General features: G+C 41.0%; 1 long non-coding RNA gene across 3 annotated transcripts in view; it reads right to left on the bottom strand.

The window, feature by feature from the left end:
• The window catches only part of LOC128349230 (uncharacterized), a 72,348-nt gene extending 54,294 nt beyond the window's left edge, over positions 1–18,054 (bottom strand). For 2 of the 3 annotated variants that reach the window (XR_008318639.1, XR_008318637.1), the window contains exon 1: positions 17,995–18,050. This is a non-coding gene — a long non-coding RNA (uncharacterized LOC128349230). Of the gene's footprint in view, positions 1–17,994 lie in introns of all 3 variants that reach the window. The other variant, XR_008318638.1, reaches the window with a different exon arrangement.
• Between the last annotated feature and the right edge of the window lie 674 nt (positions 18,055–18,728).

Below are 18,728 nucleotides of genomic sequence, written 5' to 3'. Positions count from 1 at the left end.
ATCAGGGTGCATACCGAAAGACTGGGGCTTGTCCATCATTGTACCTATCTATAAGAAGGGGTGCAGAAGTAAGCCAGGCAATTATAGGTCGATCAGTAGCAGACTTTATGCTAAACACCTTTATTGGAAGTTGAGGGACTGGATGGAACAGGATAATATTCTTGCTGAAGAGCAATTGGGGTTCAGAGACGGGAAGTCTACTGTTGACCATTGTTTTGTTCTTCATCATCTAGCACAGAAATATGCTCAATCCTTGCATGTTGCCTTTGTAGATCTTAGGTTTCCCTTTGACTCAATCCCACGGGAGAGGCTCTGGGATAAATTGAGAGCCTCCTCCATTGATTGGCGACTCTTAGCTCTAATTGGAGCCTTACACGTATCACCAACCATGAAGATTAGGGGCAATCCACAGGGAGGATTAACCAGAGCTATTCCAATTGGAAAGGGGGTCCGACAAGGATGTGTGCTGGCGCCCTTGCTGTTTAATTTATTTGTCAATGATATGGTGACCCATCTTGACAGCAGTGATTTCCATCCTCCCAAGCTAGCTGAAAGAAGTATCCCGGTATTACTGTATGTGGATGATGCGGCCATTCTGGCTAGAACCCCGGTTGGTCTAAGGAGGACCTTGGGGGCATTGGCTGTTTATTGTAAGAGAGAACAGCTGAGTATTAATTATCAGAAACAAAGGTGCTCTCCTTTGCTAGGAGACCTAAGAGACGGGCATGGAAGATAGATGGACAAAGGATAGAGCAAGTCCAAAATTTTGTATACTTGGGGGTAGCTATTCATTCATCAGGATCAAGACGGGCCCATGCCTCTCATGTGGCCCAGACTGCCCAAAACAGTACTCCAGCTATTTTGCAGTTCTATAGAACCAGGGGAGAGCATTTTATCCCCACGGCCTTAAAACCTTTTCAAGTGAAATCATTGGCACAGTTACTGTATGGTGCCCAATTGGGTCCTTACCCAGATCTGTTTCCTCTAGAAGTGGTGCAGTCTAAATCCTTGACAGCAATATTTCAGGCACCCAAGTGCACCTCTAATGCGAGGCTCAGATTGGAGCCGGGTCTCATTAGAGTTGAGGCCAGATGCTGGCAAATGGCGCTGTTTTATTGGCTGAGGGTTTTTTCCTCGGACACAGGGCTGAGCTGCTTAATATTAGAGGATTCCTATCAGTCGACCTGGAAGTGTGCTCTGAACCAAAAGATGACCCCCTTGGGCCTCGATCAGTCTGCCTTGCTTACGCAAAGTTTGGAGACAGCTAGGAAGCTCATAAAACAGAGAATAGCAGATATTGAGAGACAAACGGATATAGCGAGGGCACCTGTCTTTCAAAGCTAAGAATCAGTCAGGTATAGTTTGGCCCCAGCATCTTATCTCACTTTCTTGGAGGTGCCCCCACTTAGAAGAGTTTTTACCCTGGTAAGATGCAATGCCCTGCCTTCAGCCCTCTTAAAGGGCAGATATAGAGGGACTACCTATGGGGAGAGGCTCTGCCCATGTGGGGAGGGTCAAGTGGAAACAGTCACCCATGTGCTATTGGAATGTTTGTTCTATAGAGACCTGCGTTGGGATCTCATTTAACCTTTGATGGCTAAATACTCAGGTCTTGATTCTCCTCAGATGATTGGCAGGCTGTTGGAAGGAAGTAATTCCAACACCACCATACAGGTAGCTAAATTTTGTAGCACAGCCCACCGTTTGTGTAAGAGCTTAATAACTGGAAAATAGGTGATGGATTTAAGGCCAGAGCAACTTTTGTAGCTGCAATGAGACTAACTGCAGGTGGGCACGCAGGTATTGGGATCACTTGTATATCATCAGTAAATCTAACAACAAAATTTTCCCAAGCTCCTGAATTGTTTAACCCCTCTCAGACTCAGGAGTCGGGAAGGCAACTGTTTGAGCTTTGATTTGTGTATAATAGTCTCATAAGTATGAAATACTGCTGTCTCCTTTTATTCTTAGTTATGTATTTTAGTAGTAGTTTCAGTACCTTGATCTATGTTCAGGAGGACTTTTTAAAATTTAATTGGTTTTATTGTTTGTAGTAGAAATTTGATTGTCTTCTCTTCTACATTTTTTTTTAATCTCATGCTGGTCGCTGACCGAAATAAAGAGATTTGAATTTGATTAGTTTTATGAGAAGCCCAGCCAGGCAGCTCGCCAGGGATGATTCAGCATTTTTCCCTCACGTGAACTGCTCTGAGACAAAAGCTTTAATTTGCTACAGGGCTGGAGAAAAATTCCTGGCTCCACTCTCTGTACCTGCCAACCCAGGTCATCCCCAAAGCCCTCCCTAGTAGGGGTGTGTGTTTCGTTTCGGATACAAAATGTTTTGTGCCCAAAACAGGCCATTTCGGCTGTTTGGTAGCCAAAACAAAACACCCAATGCTCAAAACAGAAAATTTTGTAGCTGAAACAAAACGTCCCTGTTTCAGATACAAAACGTTTTGTTGTTTCGGCTGTTTTGGAACTCCATTTTGCAATCCCAAAAAGTCTTTCTCCTTCAGTCTCCATTTTGAGTGTTGACATCTGTTTGAATCGCCGGCCCTTCCAGCCTGCAGACTGGCCAGCAAAAGCATGGGCTGATCTGCTGGCAATTGCCTCCTTATTCTTTTAAAGGAAATTTAAGGGTAAAATTTACTCTCATTGGCCAGTGGGACAATGTGCACACTGTGTGGGGCAGTGTGCATTTCATTGTTGTTGTTTCACACTGTTGTGTGTAGATCAATTGCATTTCGGGAGGGGGATGTGGATGTGCCTGGGATGTGGATGTGCATGACCTTTTTGAAATCTGCCCGTTTCTTTGCAAAGCTCTGCTGCTGTTGTTGATGTGTGATATTGATGATATTTGGGGTAGATTTGGGGTCAAAAGGGGGCTTTGGGGGCAGAAGAGTGGGTGTGGTGGTAGTGCCCCAATGGGTGCCTGCTGCCACCCAGATTCCAAGGAATTGGGAAAGGGGCTGATTTTTAAAAAATTTCTGAAGTTTACATGTCTTTGGGGAAGATTTGGGGCAGAAAGGGGGCCTGAGGGGCAAGACAGTGGATTGGGTGGCAGTGCCCCAAGGGGTGCCTGCCACAACCCAGATTCCAAAGGAATAGGGCAAAGGGCTGATTTCTTAGGAATTGTTGAAGTTTACACGTCTTTAAGGTTTTTCTCCCTAGGGAATAATGGAGGTTTCAGCAGACCCATAACTCCACCTGGTGGGCACTGGGGTGGCCGGGAGCAAGTGGTGGTGTAGTGCACATAGGGTGCCAACCACTGCCATGGGTTGCTAACTCATGGGGTGCTGGGTTCTGTTGTTTCTGAGGTGTTCTGAGTGTAGATTCTCTGGTAGCATATGAGATTTTCAATGACAAACCATGAATCCAGGGATGATGGAAGCTGTGGTCCAAAAACAACAAATACCCAAGACTAACCTTAGGCAAAAAGAGAAACCATTTTACTTCAGAAAATAATCTCACCACTTGTAGTGCACACACGTCTGGCGATCACAGTTGTATCAATTATTGCTGTCCTTTATTTTGCTCCAACCACAAGACAGAACACAATATTCAGAGTAAAAATTATACAGAAGTAAAACTGTGAATATAAATAAGTAAAGTCTGTTCATCTCTTGATGAACACAAGGTTCTCAGAGAGGACTACAAATTAAAAGAATGACCTTGAACATCAAAATTTGTATGCTCATTTCAGAGTGCAAAGAACAAGAGCACATGGAATTAGTCTGCATCTTAGAGCATAATTTCCCTCATAGCTTATACTGTTTTTGTCCTATTAGAGTTAGTGAAGCTACTATACCTGTTTAAGTGATCAGTGAATCATATTCTCACTCATTACACAGACATTTAGTTAATTCATTTTGCATTTTAACTTTGGGATCTACAGTGGCATTCCCTCCAGAATTGGTATAATCAGTACCTCCTTTACTCTGCCACTGTAGGCCCATTATGGTCAATGCTCGTAAAATGAGTGTACAGTGTACACAGGTACAGGTCTGTACACAGGTACAGTCGTTCACATGTTCTGTTGAACACAGGTATAGAAGTGCACTTCCTGTCTGTACCATGCATTTGAAGGACCTGTATCCAGTTTCACTTTTAAAAGGAACACAGGTACAGTCATTCACATAAACACACATACAACTGTACAGACATCTGTACACTCATACAGCCTAATGTCTGAATTGGGTTTCTAACTCACACCAAAATCAAAGTCCCCAACTCTAGATCTGAAGAAAGATTGAATACTTCAAATAACTGTGTACACCACCTAGAGATATACATATCATGCAGTATATAAATATGATAGGTAGATGGGTAGATAAATATTGGCTCAGACCTGGGCAATGAGGCCACCAAATCAGGTTCCCTGGCATAACTGTCAGAGGGGAGCATAACAACAAACTATGTTCCAAAGGGCTGAAAGCACAGTAGAACACTGAAGCTCTGTCTTGATTGGCTGCTTCAAATGTGGAATTTCCACCACCAGAAACAAAGTCTGGTAGGGAAGGCTGAGCAGTTGAAACACAGCAAAAGGTATGGAATCCTTGCAAATAAACCTATCTGTTGCCATTGATCTAAAGAAAGCTATTTGATCCTAAATTCTTCATCCTATTCAAACAAACAGGATAAAAATATCACTAATGCAGTGTGATGTAACGTACATATAGGAGCTGGAGAGTGAGTGTATGAGAGTGTGTGTTGCCATAGTAACCAGGCACGGAATGTTCGTGGGGAGGGATTTACATAAGGGCAGTTGGTTAGGAGAAAACAATTGGAGTTGGCAGTAGCTGGAGCTGATTGTTAGGAGTGAAAGATTGGACAGAACATAGCAGAGGGATTGGTTTATGTGATCTGAACAAGAGAGATTGTTCAGGGGTTTGTATGAGACTTAAGAGGTGAATTTGTGGAGACTGTGAAACAAGCAGTACACCAGGGCAGTGCTCTAAAAGTGGGGGAGTGTTAAGCCTGGGAAAGAAACTTTGAATGTGAAAAGTGCCCAGAAGTGAAACCTCCTGGTGACAGACAGAAAGGTCTGAGTTGATTCACTAAGTCTGCAAACCAAGTTTTATTTACCTCTATCCCCATTATATCACCTCCCTAAACGTTACATTTTATCAAGAAGGAAAAACTACTCAGAGAGTTAAACAACTAATGTACTTAGCAGCTTTGTGGAGATGTTTATGTGCGCTGCTTTGCAGAGATCTTTATTCCAATCAGTTGTAAACAATAAACTTACTCTTGTTTTTGTTCTACACCTCAAATTTTGTTACATTTGTATACTGAACATATACGCCTATCCTGCACTCGCGAGGCTATGTAACCAAGGTGTTGAGTACTGAGAGCAGGGTAATAAGTAATCATATGGTGGCAGCGAAAGAAAATAAAAACTGAATAAATTCCCAGAACCTGGAGACTAGTAAGTTGTTATAAAACAATATAAAAACAAATCACCTCCCTGGACTTGAGAGGGGTGTCAGGGTGGGTTCCTGACATGCAGTGAACCAAAGATCTGGAGAGAAATTTTCCCTACTGTTTTTCAGTAAACTGAAGCCCTAGCCAGACATTATGTTGAATACTTATACAATGAGTGTACAGTGTACACACATACAAATCTATACAAAGGTACAGTTATGACCACATTATCTTGAACTCAGGTACAGCAGTATACTTTCTATCTGCATCATGCATTTGAGAGACCTGTATCCAGGTTCACCTTGTAAATGAGCACAGTTACAGTCATTCACACAAACACATCTATGAGTGTTCAACATAATATCTGAATAGGGATTAAATCTTTGACAGAAGCTTTATTTTATAGATAGCCAGAGTCATCGCACCACCCCACACTAGTGGGCTTTTGTTATGTCCATGTATGCACCTAATCTTGTCTTTCTGCCGGATCAGAAAGTTTATATATGCTTAATTGCTTAAATTATGGTTCCTTTTTTCTGATAACAGAGATAAATATATATATATATACTTATTTTGCTTAACTGCTTAAAGCACTTAGTAAAAACTAGCTTAAACTGCACAGAGCATCTGCGTGCTAGTACTTGATTGTTCCCCTCACCCTCTACTACAGCCCGCTCACCTCAGAGATCTCTCCACCCTCACCAGAGCCTCTTGCTCCTGCTCCCCCATCCGGTTGCTTCCATCCCCCTCACCTGTCTGGTCACTCCTCCATCCCTTTACTGTATCCCCCTCACCCCTCTTGGTCACAGCCACAGCGTTGCTGGTGCCTATTGGCCAAGCTGCAGCCCCCTATGCCCAGAGGCCTCCCCACCCTCACCTAGGCCACACTGCTGCTGCTCCCCACAAGAGAGTTGCTCCCCAGCAACAAGAGCAGCAGCAATGGCAGTTGACCAGGTCCTTCCTTGCCTGCCTGCCTGCCTCCGTCAAGGGCCATGGTAGCCCCAAACTGCAGAAGTGGTTGACTGTGCCCTTCCTTGCTGCCAATAGGCGCTGCCATGGCTGCTCGTTCCCCTCAGGGTATCAAGGCCTGGCCTAATGCCAGGGAAGTTCACAGCTTGGCTGAACGCTATCGACTGAATGACGTACGTTGTTTTTCAGCAAGGAGTAGACGGCTGGTGACAGGATTTATAGTGGAAGCCGATAGCTCCCAGCTGGCAATAATTCACGGCTTATCAGCCTTCAGCAAGAGGCGTTTGCTCCTTCTAATAGATTCTAATTGTGTTCTGCGTTTAGTGCGCCTGCATTGTTGTGGTGTCAGTGTTTCATTGCATAGTTGTTCTTCCGATTGGTCTCTCACGCTTTCTGCTGACTCAGGTTGTTGTGCCTGCTCTAAATCATTAGTTGGATCTACCACAGCCGTTTCATGAACGCTGACAGCCGGGCTCTGCCCCTCAGACACTCCTGACTCAGCTGGAAAGTTGACAGCTTCCCCTTCCTCCTCACTGTCGGAGCTCGAGGGCGTGACACTGGGTGCTGACAAGCTCAGGCCCATCCCTCACTCTTCCTTCTTTCTCTCTTCCCCTCCCTTCTTTTTCTCTCTTTCTCCCTCCTCCACTCACTCTTCCTCTCTGTCTGTCTTCCCTTCCTCACTCCCTTCCTGAGTTAACAGATCTTGTTCATCTTGTTTCCTCATCTAATTCACACAGTGGCAGCCTCCATATCCTGAAGGTGCTCTTTCCTCCCTCACGACCCCTCTCTTCGCAGACCCCTGCCCACTATCCTTTTATATACAGTGGTCCCTCGACTTACAAACTACTCGACATAAGTATTTTTCGAGTTACAAACAGCAGTTTTAGATCCGGTTTTAGATGCGGTTTTTTCGACTTACAAATTTTTAGATGGGGTTTCCTCGACTTACGAATTTTACATGCGGTTTCCTTGACTTACGAATTTTACATGCGGTTTCCTTGACTTGCCTGCCTGTTTACTGCCTGTTTATTCTTGAAAAGAAATGTTCCTGTGCAGTTTGCAAGCCTTACTGGGGGTCTGGGTCTTTTTTCTAGGCTCCGGAACGCATTAATCCGTTCCCAATGCATTCCTATGGGAAACCGCTTTTCGACTTATGAACTTTTCGACTTACAAATGTGCATTCGGAACGGATTAATTTCGTAAGTAGAGGGACCACTGTATATCGATTCCTCTCCTCTACAAACAAGAACATCTTCCGACCAGTAACAGTTGCATTCAAACTGACCTTAACCATCACAGGCTCCTCCTCCCTATCTGCATATGGAATCCCCACTGCCCAATCACCATGGTGCCACAGGCTCCTCCTCCCGATCTGCATATGGAATCTCCACTGCCCAATCACCATCGTGCTTCTCCTCACAAACTCTCGTGAGATCTGCCATGCATGGGATTAGCTACGGGTCATCTTAAGTGGCCCAATGGGAAAATGCTTGACTAACAAGCAGAAGGTTGCCTGTTTGAATCCCCACTAGTATGTTCCCCAGAATATGGGAAACACCTATATCGGGCAGCAGCGATATAGGAAGATGCTGAAATGCATCATCTCATACTGCATGGGAGGGGGCAATGGTAAATCCCTCCTGTATTCTACCAAAGAAAACCTCTGGGTCACCAGGAGTCAAAATTGACTTGACGGCACACTTTACCTTTACCTTTACACCTTAGAGAATTTTATATAGATAGATATGTAGCATCTTCATAATGAAATCCTTGCATGAAAATAACTAGATGAATATATAGCTACAACACTTTCAAACTACTCTTTGTTGTCCACAATGGCATGGGAAAATGCTGGTAGGAGGTCAAGAGGAGCACAAGGAGCCTCACTTCTATGAGACAGTTTAAAAAAACCTGAGTGACAAGCAAGATGACCCCTCACTGCTCAGTTTGAAAAAACGGTGCTCCTTTTGCACCGCCAAAAAATGATGCTCCTCTCATGATTTATATATTTTCCCAGCCAGTCAAGGCTGGCTACAGGAGTAAGAGCCAGTTTCCTTGATTAGGGGCTGCCTTAGAAGTATTTTGGGTCTTCAAAGGATTTCGGATGTTTCGGGCGATCCCGGAGAGGAACCTTTCTTCAAGCAAATACCATCTGCACTCTCAGACCATGGGAGAGATTTGCCGTAATCTGCATTCCAGAGGTTTACCTGCTATATAGTTTAAAACTTTAAAACTGCTGATGTCTTGGATTTGTAAAATACTTTCCCCGCCACCTTTTTCTTCTTCTTTATTTTTAAACCAGGATTTAATCAGAGTTTAAAGACTAAAATACTTACCTTGTTTATTCCCAAGTGCCTTTTCCGATACTCTGAGCTGATTTATTACAGAGCTACAACAATTAAGCATTTAGATATTCAGATATCAAAAGACTAGAGGTTGGAGGCAAATGATGAGATTTATGGCTTAACTGTTTGTTTTTACAATCTAGTGGTTTCTTTTACTGCATCTGTTGAGAAAGCTATATCTATAGATAGATAGATATCGATATTTATTTATTTATTTATTTTCCTTTCCGAACATTTCCACACTCCTTTTGGAACAGTGATTGGATTATAAATGTAATGAGGGGGGAGTGATTGCAGATGAGTCTGTAGGAAGAGTTTCACATCTGTGACTTTCAGAAGATCTGCTGAGATGGAGGCTACCCTGTGTAATGGGATTTAAAGGGATAACTCTAAGGGAGATAAAGCACTCTGGATTACAATCTTTTTTTCTCTTTTTTGAGTCTTTTTAATTTGAGATTTTGAACTTATTTTTATCTGGAACTATTTTTAACAATCAGTCCCACAAACTCATAAATCTTTCTTGATGTGATATCTTCTCTTTGTGAGCGCAAAGTAAATTTTCCCCAGACGAATCTACTTCTCCCCACTCCTGTCAGAGTATCTTATTTCATTGGGTTGCAGTCTCAGCTGGCCACCCCAAGAGGAAGCCAGACTACCATTTATCTCACTTTATGAGTATTGAACATTTTCACTGAGTTAAAAGCCTCATATGTAAGAGCCCCTGGTGGCGCAGTGGTAAAACTGCTGCCCTGTAACCAGAAGGTTACAAGTTCGATCCTGACCAGGGGCTCAAGGTTGACTCAGCCTTCCATCCTTCCAAGGTCGGTAAAATGAGTACCCAGAATGTTGGGGGCAATATGCTAAAAATCATTGTAAACCGCTTAGAGAGCTCCGGCTATAGAGCGGTATATAAATGTAAGTGCTATTGCTATTGCTATTGCTACAAGGCTTTCTGAATACTTAATGCATTGAATCTCTGTATTGTACTAAGAGGGGTTCTTATTAGGGTTTACTGGATTTTAATTCCTAGTTTGGCCTGGCGTTTTTGAGTAACTGGTGTATATGGAATTGAACTATAACTGGCAGAGACGTTAGACGTTATTTTTTTTCTTCCTCTTTCTTTTTGACAGATGTTACCTCCTTTAGGATTATAAATGGCAGAGACATTAGATAATTTTCTTTCTCCCTTTTTTTATTGTTGTGGTTTTCTTTAGACAGCATAAATCAGCTTATTGTAATTGTCCAGAGAATTCTAATCCAATAGCATAGAAGCTTCTGCTAAATTTGTAATTAATTTCATTACAATGGCTGGTGTATTAAATTAGGGAAATTATAGTGAAATTTCTTTGTTGTTTGGAACAACTTGGAACAGTGTAATAGAAATTCTTGTAGATATGGAGATAATAATAATTTAGCTAAAACATAGAGCTCTTTTAAATCCTGTGAGTTCCCAAGGAAAAACAGCTTTTGCCATTGATAATTTTAATGAGAAAGTATTTGAGCAGGAACATTTCTCTCTCACAATCCAGAAAAATGGGTAAGAAGAAGGATTGAGAAGGTGATAGAGCTGATATAGAAGGAGATCCCGAAGAGGCTGCAGGGCCGAGCCAACAAGAAAACACCACCACTGTCTCAGGAGGCTATCTCCCTCTCCAAACTGCAAGAAATCTTTGCTACAGAATTACACAGCACAACAGAACAAATTCCGTAATTGATGCAGCAAATTGAATCAAAACTGGATTCCTTCCAAACAGAAGTGAAATCCAGATTTGACATAGCTGAAAGGAAATTAGCCGAGCATGACCAACTTATTCATCAGATGACAGGAACTGGAAACCACAAAGGAACTGGAAACCACAAAGATAAGACGAGAATACAATTCTCATATTACAGCAGGTGGAGAATTTAGAATTCCAATCACGTGCCTGTAATTTGAAGATTAGTGGTGTGGGAGAAGAGGTGGGAAAGGAGAATCTGGAAAAGGAGATTGAATCTCTTCTTTTTCAATTTTTGGTACTTGATCTAGAAGACTCACTTGATATCCGAGAAATTTATAGAATGAATTCCAGGTATGCCCAAGATAAGAATCTTCCAAGAGATATCATGATAAAATTTACAAACAAAAGGGCCAAGGAAACAATTCTTCATGCACAAAGAGTCTCTCCTTTGGAACAAGGGAGCAAGTGGATTGAGATTTTACCAGATGTTCCTATTAATACTTTAAGGAAGCACCGGGAGTTAAAGTTTCTGACTGTTACCCTTCAGGAGAGAAGAATCAAATACAGGTGGGCAATACCTTTTTGTCTGGCAGTTTTTATGGACCATGGGAAGGCACAGAAATACACATCCCAAGATGCAAAATGCTTTCTGGAACCTTTAAGCTAAGAGACACCTTAATTGTGCCAGATAAAACCTTGGACAGGGACCAACTAGAAGATGCAGAACAGGGTCAAGTCTCAACCTTTTAGAGAGGGGAGGAAGGACTAAAAAAACTATTTTAAGAATTTAGAATCATGGATGAAATAAAAATATTCAACGTAAATGTCAATGGATTGAATAATCAATTCAAACGGAGGGTTTTTTTCTGGAATTGAAAAAAGAAGCAGATATCATTTGCCTTCAAGAAACTCATATTAAGTTGATTAATGTTAATTTGTTGGACAGTAAATCTCTGGGTCAAAGTTATGTAGCCTCTGGGGATGCAAAAAAAATGGAGTGGTGATTTACGTCAAGGACTTATCATGGACTCTGGCAGAACAAATAAACAACACAGCTGGAAGATATATTATACTGAGGTTCCAAACTCAGCAACAAATTAAAATTACAATAGCTTCAATTTATGCTCCAAATGATAACAAGACCCAATATATGAGCAGATTTTTCAGTCATTGCTGGAGATAGATGAAGGAGAAGTATTTGTGATGGGAGAGTGGAATGCAGTTCTTTCACTAACCCTGGACAAATCAGGTCAACACAAGAAGAACTCTGGCATATTGCCAAGAAACGCTCTGACACTTTTGTCTTTAGAAGACGCATGGTGATACAAGCACCCTTTGGAAAGGGGCTATACTTTCTTTTCCCTATCCCATCAAACTTACTCCAGAATAGATATGTGTATGATCTTGAAATTTGCATTACCAAGACTGATTGAGGTGGAAGTGGCCCCGCTTACATATGCTGATCATAATCCACTAGTAATTAGACTTAACAGAGAATACACTGGGCCAAGAAGGTGGAGACTGAACAATCTTCTGTTATTGCAAGAAGTTAAGTTGAAATGCCAAGATGAATTAAAGAGTTCCTTCCAGAGAAATATGACATCAGAAGTCTCATTATTCTCTGTATGGGACTCTAGTAAAGCTTTTATGAGAGAATTGCTTATCTCGGAGGCCTCGAAAAGGAAGAACGATCAGCAAAAGCAGAAGGCGTTCCTACTAAATAAGCTGAACTGCTTAGAAATGACTCACAAGATGAATCTTTTGAAAGACATAAGGCAGAGTATAAAGGAGCTTTGTAAACAAATGAATCTCATAAAAGCAAAAGAAATATACAAGAACATGATTTATGCAAAGCAAAAACATTTCGAGAAGGATAATAAACCCAATAAACTACTGGCATACCAACTGAGAAAAAAACGTGAGAAGAGAGTTAACACCTCCATATGGAACGGGGAAGAGTTTGTTTCAAATACAGATAAAATGATTGACCCATTTACAGATTATTATATTAAATTATACAGAAAGGAAATGATGGATCCGGAGGAAGTTGCACAGTACTTAAAAAATCTACAGATAACATTGTTCATGGATAACCAGAAAGAACTACTGAACAAACCAATTTCCAAGGAGGAAACAAAAGTGGCAACATGATGTTTAAAGAATAATACACCTGGCCCAGATAGATTCTCTTCAGTCTATTACACGTACTTTCAGGAAATATCAGTTAGCCCACAGACTCAGGTAATGAATGAAATACTATACTGTCATATGTTACCCTCCTCTTGGCAAGAATCATTCATTTCTCTTATCTACAAGGATGGGAAAGATGCAACTCGACCTGAATAATACAACCAATTTCTTTGTTGTATGTAGATTACAATAATTCTGGCAGGAAGGCTGAAGGGCTTTCTGACTGGCATAATACATTCAGAACAAACAGGATTTGTACTGAAGAGATATATGAAAGACAACCTGCGATTTGCACTGAATGCAATAGATGATATTTCTAAGAGGAAGAGTGAAGCAGCGATGATCTTCCTGGATGCAGAGAAAGCTTTTGATAGTCTGAAATGGTGCCTTCTGTTTAAGGTTTTGGAAAGAATGAACTGTGGATCAAATTTCCTTTCATGGATTCAAAGTATCTCTCAGGAGCAATCGGCAAAGATAATAGTGAACGGGATTCCATCCAAAAAATGTGCCATCAGCAAGAGTACCAGAAAAGGATGTCCTATTTCTCCACTGTTGTTTATTTTGGCTCTCGAACCTCTGGCAAAGAAGATTCGGTAGGAACAAAGAATTCACGGAATTAAGATGGTGAACCAAGAGCACAAAATAAAATTGTATGCTGATGATGTGGTTCTCACAATTACTCAGCCAAAGGACTCCCTAGATGCTATAATGGAGCATATAAACCAGTATAGTAAGATCTCAGGATACAAGATTAACAAAAGCAAAACACAGATCATCACATGAAATCTGTCAGCAATGGTATTATTGTATTTGAAAGATAAGACTGGATTTCAGATGACAGCAAAACCTATTAAATATTTGGGGATTAATTTAACAGGGAACAATAGAGACCTACCAGTGTGGAATCAACAATTACCTACCAGTGTGGAATCTCATTTTAGCAGCCTTAAATAAATGGAGAAAACTAAATCTTTCTTGGCTGGGAAAGATAGCAGCACTTAAAATGAATATTTTGCCAAGAATGAATTTTTAATTACAAATTATTCTGGTTAAGATTGAAGATAAGACATTGAAAATATGGCAGAGGCATATAAATTCCTTTATTTGTGCTTATCAGAAGCCAAGTATTAAGTTTAGGATTATGCAAGATGAAAAAGAACAGGGAAGATTTGCTGTCCCTAACTTGAAACTATACTACCATGCCAGTTGTTTGACATGGATCTCAGATTGGATCAGAGAACCATACGGTGCAATTATGGACATGGAGGTCTGTCAGATGGTCTGTGCGATTATGGACATGTCTGTGCGACTATGGACATGGAGATCTGTCAGATGGATTACATATGTTTTTATGGAATAACATAAAAAGAAATAACCAGGAAATAAAATCCCACAAAATCAGAAACAGTTTGCTAAGTGTCTGGGATAAGTACCGGTATAAGAAAAGGATCTTTTCACCTTTTCGCCTTTCCCGGACCTATCACCTTTAGCATCCATTTTAAACATTTTTTTTTTCATGAAGTAGAAAAATCTAATAAGTTTGACCTTTGTAGAGAGAAGGCATATAGCATGCAAAGTTTAACTACTGGAAAAGCAAAACCTAAATCTATTCAAACTCTCACCTTGGAATGGTCCGAGGAACTTTCATGGTGTCAATATTTACAAATTAGTTCGATAGTGCAGAAAGAAATACAAAAAGAAGGTGGTAACCTCAGAGACTTAATGGAATTTGAAGTATTAATAACCAAAAATGTTGATCATTTATTGGGATTTATATACAAACTGCTGCTGAAATACGACTCAGAAACAGAACAGATTAAAGATTGCATGATTAAGTGGGTGCAAAACTTAAACAGGACAATTGATATTCAACAATGGGAGCATCAATGGAAGGTGAATATTAAATTTACGTCAAATAGTACCCTATGAGAAAACTGGTACAAAATGTGTTTTCGTTGGTATATTACTCCTGTGATCATCAGAAAGATGGACAGCACTTACCCAGGAGATTGTTGGAAAAGGAAGAATCATGCGGGGACATTCTATCACATGTGGTAGACTTGTGGCAAAGCACAACAATTTTGGGGGAAAGTTCACCTTAAGATGCAACAAATTTTAAATATAGGTTTTTCCTTACTCATCTGAGCTCTTTTTGTTAAATATGACTAAACCCTGTATACCTACTAAACACACGGAGTTGTCCTTATTTATATATGATTACTGCCGCCAGCATTCTTTATGCTGCCAGTTGGCAGTCACAGGCAACCCCGACCGTGGATGACTGGTTACTAAAGTTATTGGAATATGTTTTGATGGCTAAAGTCACTGCTTGTTTGCGGAACAACTCAGATGAAACATTTGTGTTAACTTGGGAACCTTTTTATAAATTATAATATAGCACAGGGTGAAGATCCACACCCAAGATTTGGGGTGTTTTTATTTTATATCTTTCTGCAACATCTGTTGTGAGAATGAAGGCTGGGAAAGAGTGGAATTTTATATTAGCATATGTAATATGTCATATTAACTACTGGAAGTTCAAAAGATGATAAGGCAATCATGTTATTTCTTCCTATTTTCTTATTAAATAAAAATCTTTTTAAAATAAAAAAATCTGGGAATAACACAGCATCATTCAGGACTTCCTCCTGAGACAGAGTTATTGCAGAACACAGTTGCTCATCTTAGCCTTCGATTCACACCTTCCAAATACTTGAGCTAGGGGTTGTAATGAAAGGCATTTTTCCTCTTTTCTGGGCTAGAAAAGTCACAGCAATCACATTTATTGTGCTTTCACACAAGGGTAAATGAAAGTGTTCAATCACTGTTATTCAGTTCTACAACAAATAATCTATTATTATTTGAAAGTATTTCTTAACCCTTTCTTGAGTTTTAGAATAGAGGGAGAGGTCAATAAAGAAACAAGTTAATATATCTTGCTTCACTCGTCACTGAACTGTCGGCTGTCATATAAAAACTGGAAGGAAAACCTATAAAATACGCATGATTCATTTAGAATGGAAAACAGGCACTCTTATATGGAATCAATCATTTTGTGTTAACAACCTAAGTTCTCCACAAAACAAACATCCAAAATGTCAAGAAAAACAGAAGGTCAAATACTACAAGGTAAAGTTACACAGAAATTCAGCAATACACAGTTATCTGAGACGACTAAGATTCGGACAGCATAGGCCCTTGTATATCTTTGGAAATTGTAAATGTAAAGTGTCAAGTCGGTGTCGACTCCTGGCAACCACAGAGCCCTGTGGTTGTCTTTAGTAGAATACAGGAGGGGTTCACCATTGCCACCTCCCGCACAGTATGATATGATGCCTTTCAGCATCTTCCTATATCACTACTGCCCGATATAGGTGTTTCCCATAGTCTGGGGAACATACTAGCCAGGGGCGTAGCAAGATTGGAATGGGCCCAGAGACAATATTTTAAAATGGGCCCCTCGCTGATATACACATACAAACACACTTCACAATATATAGTGCATTCACACTCACACCCCCATTATGAATACAGTGAATATCTAGTTCACATTTAATCTAATTCACAGGGGCAGATCCAGCAGGAAATTACAGAGGGTGCAACAAGAATTGCCCCCCATAAAAGATCCCCTCCTATATAAATATTGGGGCTTGGATTTTCTCTCTCTTGCAAATGCACTATGCCAGGGGGTGTCAAACTAAAATTTGGTGGTGGGCCAGATTAGATTCTGATACACCTCTGGTGAGCCACACATAGCCTTGCGCCCACCTCACACCACCTATCTTCCTCCTCCTCTCTGCTCTTTCTCTCATTCCTTTTCTCTCCCCCCCACTTTAATTAGCTGAATTCACTACTTCTTACACTAAAATACACTCACGGAAAGATTGATTGTTTTTATTTTTAGAAGAAATTCGGAACATACCTGCTAATACCAGTTTTTGCAAGGAAAATCGTATCACTCTTCCTCTCTCCCTTACAAAAATGTTGCTAGGTACTTAAAAGATCCAAGGCTTGGGCCCACAACTTCCCCACATTTTGATAATGAAACCCTTTCATGCTCTCTTAAAGGTATTCAACATTCTCCTCCCCACTAGCTTGCTTCACAGCTAAAAATGAATCTCCTTTTTCTCCTGCATCAGATTTCTCCTGTATCCTACGCACTCAGCTGAGAACCAGTATGGTGTAGTGATTAGAGTCTCAAGACTAGGACTGGGAGACTTGCGTTCCCCATTCAGTCATGAGACTCACTGTGGGACTTTAGCTGAGACACTCTCTCCCCTCCAAACCTGCCTCACAGGATTGTTGTGAGGATAAAAGTAGGGAGGAAGAACATGTATACTACACTGACCTCTTTGGAGGAAGAACAGGATGTGTGTCATTCATATTCAGCCACATGCACTCCAATCCTAAGCATGTACTCAGAAGCATATTCAAATAGCATTTTTACACCAATCACAGCAGCATGCAATTCAGTTTGATCTTTTATTTAGTACATTTCATTTAAGCAAGAAAATCATACGCAAAAAAATCATATGCAACTATAGTGTATATCTATATACTACAGTATATATACAATGTATAGTGTGTCTATACACTACAGAAAGAAAAGCCACCATTTTGATTTCAAATAGGAGAGCAGAATGTCATATATGGAGTTACCCCAATTCTGCAGAATTTAAAGACAACCAATCATTTCGTGTGCAATTTAAAAATGAGTTTCTTGTGAACTGATTTGCAAAGCCTTATTTTGAAGCAAGTGTACACAGTACAACAATAGACTTTTGGTGGAGGAGCATGCTACAAGCACAAAGCAAAATGCAATAAAATAATAATGTTTAAAAGGGGAAACATGTTAAGAGAACCATTTTCTCATATTTTGCTATTTTAGCCATTGTGAGAACTCTGTTGCTAAAAAGGCAGCATATAAATATTTTTGATAAGGGCCGGGGGAGAGAAAGCAACACACACAGAGGAACTAAAAGGAACAAAAATAAAAACATCCATTTTGTCAGAGCATCTACCCCCCCTCCCGAATTCTTTTCAAAGCTTTTAATACTTTTGCACTAACTAATTTCCTCACAACAAGGTATAATGTTGGGATGGGGAGGGTTTTTCTTACAAGTTTTCACTAGAATAGTTTTGGCATACTTTGGGGGGAAATTTTTAAGCTTAAGAATTCTCTCACACACACAGGATGGGACTTCTCTCACGTGTACAACACACACACGGTTCATGGGAGTGGGGGTAGCTTGAACATGGTAGCTTGACCAAGGGGAACAAATCACACACCGAACAAACAAACAAACAAGCAGCAAAGGGTTGATTTTTACAAAATGTCTTCTTCTTACTTTCGTTCTTGGAAGGAGACCAACAAGCCAACAGCCAACTTCCTGGGCTCTGCAGTTCCATACAAATTCCAAGCGGGGGAAGAGCACAAGACGCCAAGAGAACCAATAGGGCTGGGAGAAAAGTTAACCCTTTCTTGGCTCTCTGCTCCTGCCAAAGTGCAGATCTCCAAGAGACTCAATATTAATAGGGGGTGCAAAAAGGGCGGGTGGGGAGTCATGTGATGTGTCTTTGGGAGGCCCTTGAGGTAGTGGGGGCCCCCCACAACTGTCTCCCCTTGTCTAATGCTAGTGACGCCCCGATACTAGCGGAGATTCAAATTGGCAACCTCTGCCTTGCTTTTCAAGTCATTTCCCCACTGCACCATTGTACTACCAAAAAAAAACCACCCCCCACACAACCCCAACCCAATATTAAAAGAGCACAATTCTTCCCAGTGCAAGAACACAGTATCCACACATGGAGGGATTCTTATAGAGCAGGGGTTTGCAAACCATGGCCCTCCAGATGTTGCTGAACTGCAACTCCCATCATCTCCAACCACAGTTGTGGCTGGTGATGATGGGAGTTGTGGTTCAGCAACATCTGGAGAACCACAGGTTGGGAACCCCTGCTATAGAGCTCATTTGAATGCTGTTCTTCCCGCATCCCACCCTATCAGGAACATGTGGAAGTAAGGCAACAAGATATTATGGGGATGACAGGTCCATGCATGTCCCCCCAATCCTGTCTAGAC

The sequence above is a fragment of the Hemicordylus capensis genome, chromosome 3 (assembly GCF_027244095.1).
Source record: "Hemicordylus capensis ecotype Gifberg chromosome 3, rHemCap1.1.pri, whole genome shotgun sequence".
Lineage (NCBI taxonomy): Eukaryota > Metazoa > Chordata > Lepidosauria > Squamata > Cordylidae > Hemicordylus > Hemicordylus capensis.
The sequence above is the reverse complement of the archived record's forward strand: the minus strand, read 5'-3'. Positions and strand labels throughout refer to the sequence as shown.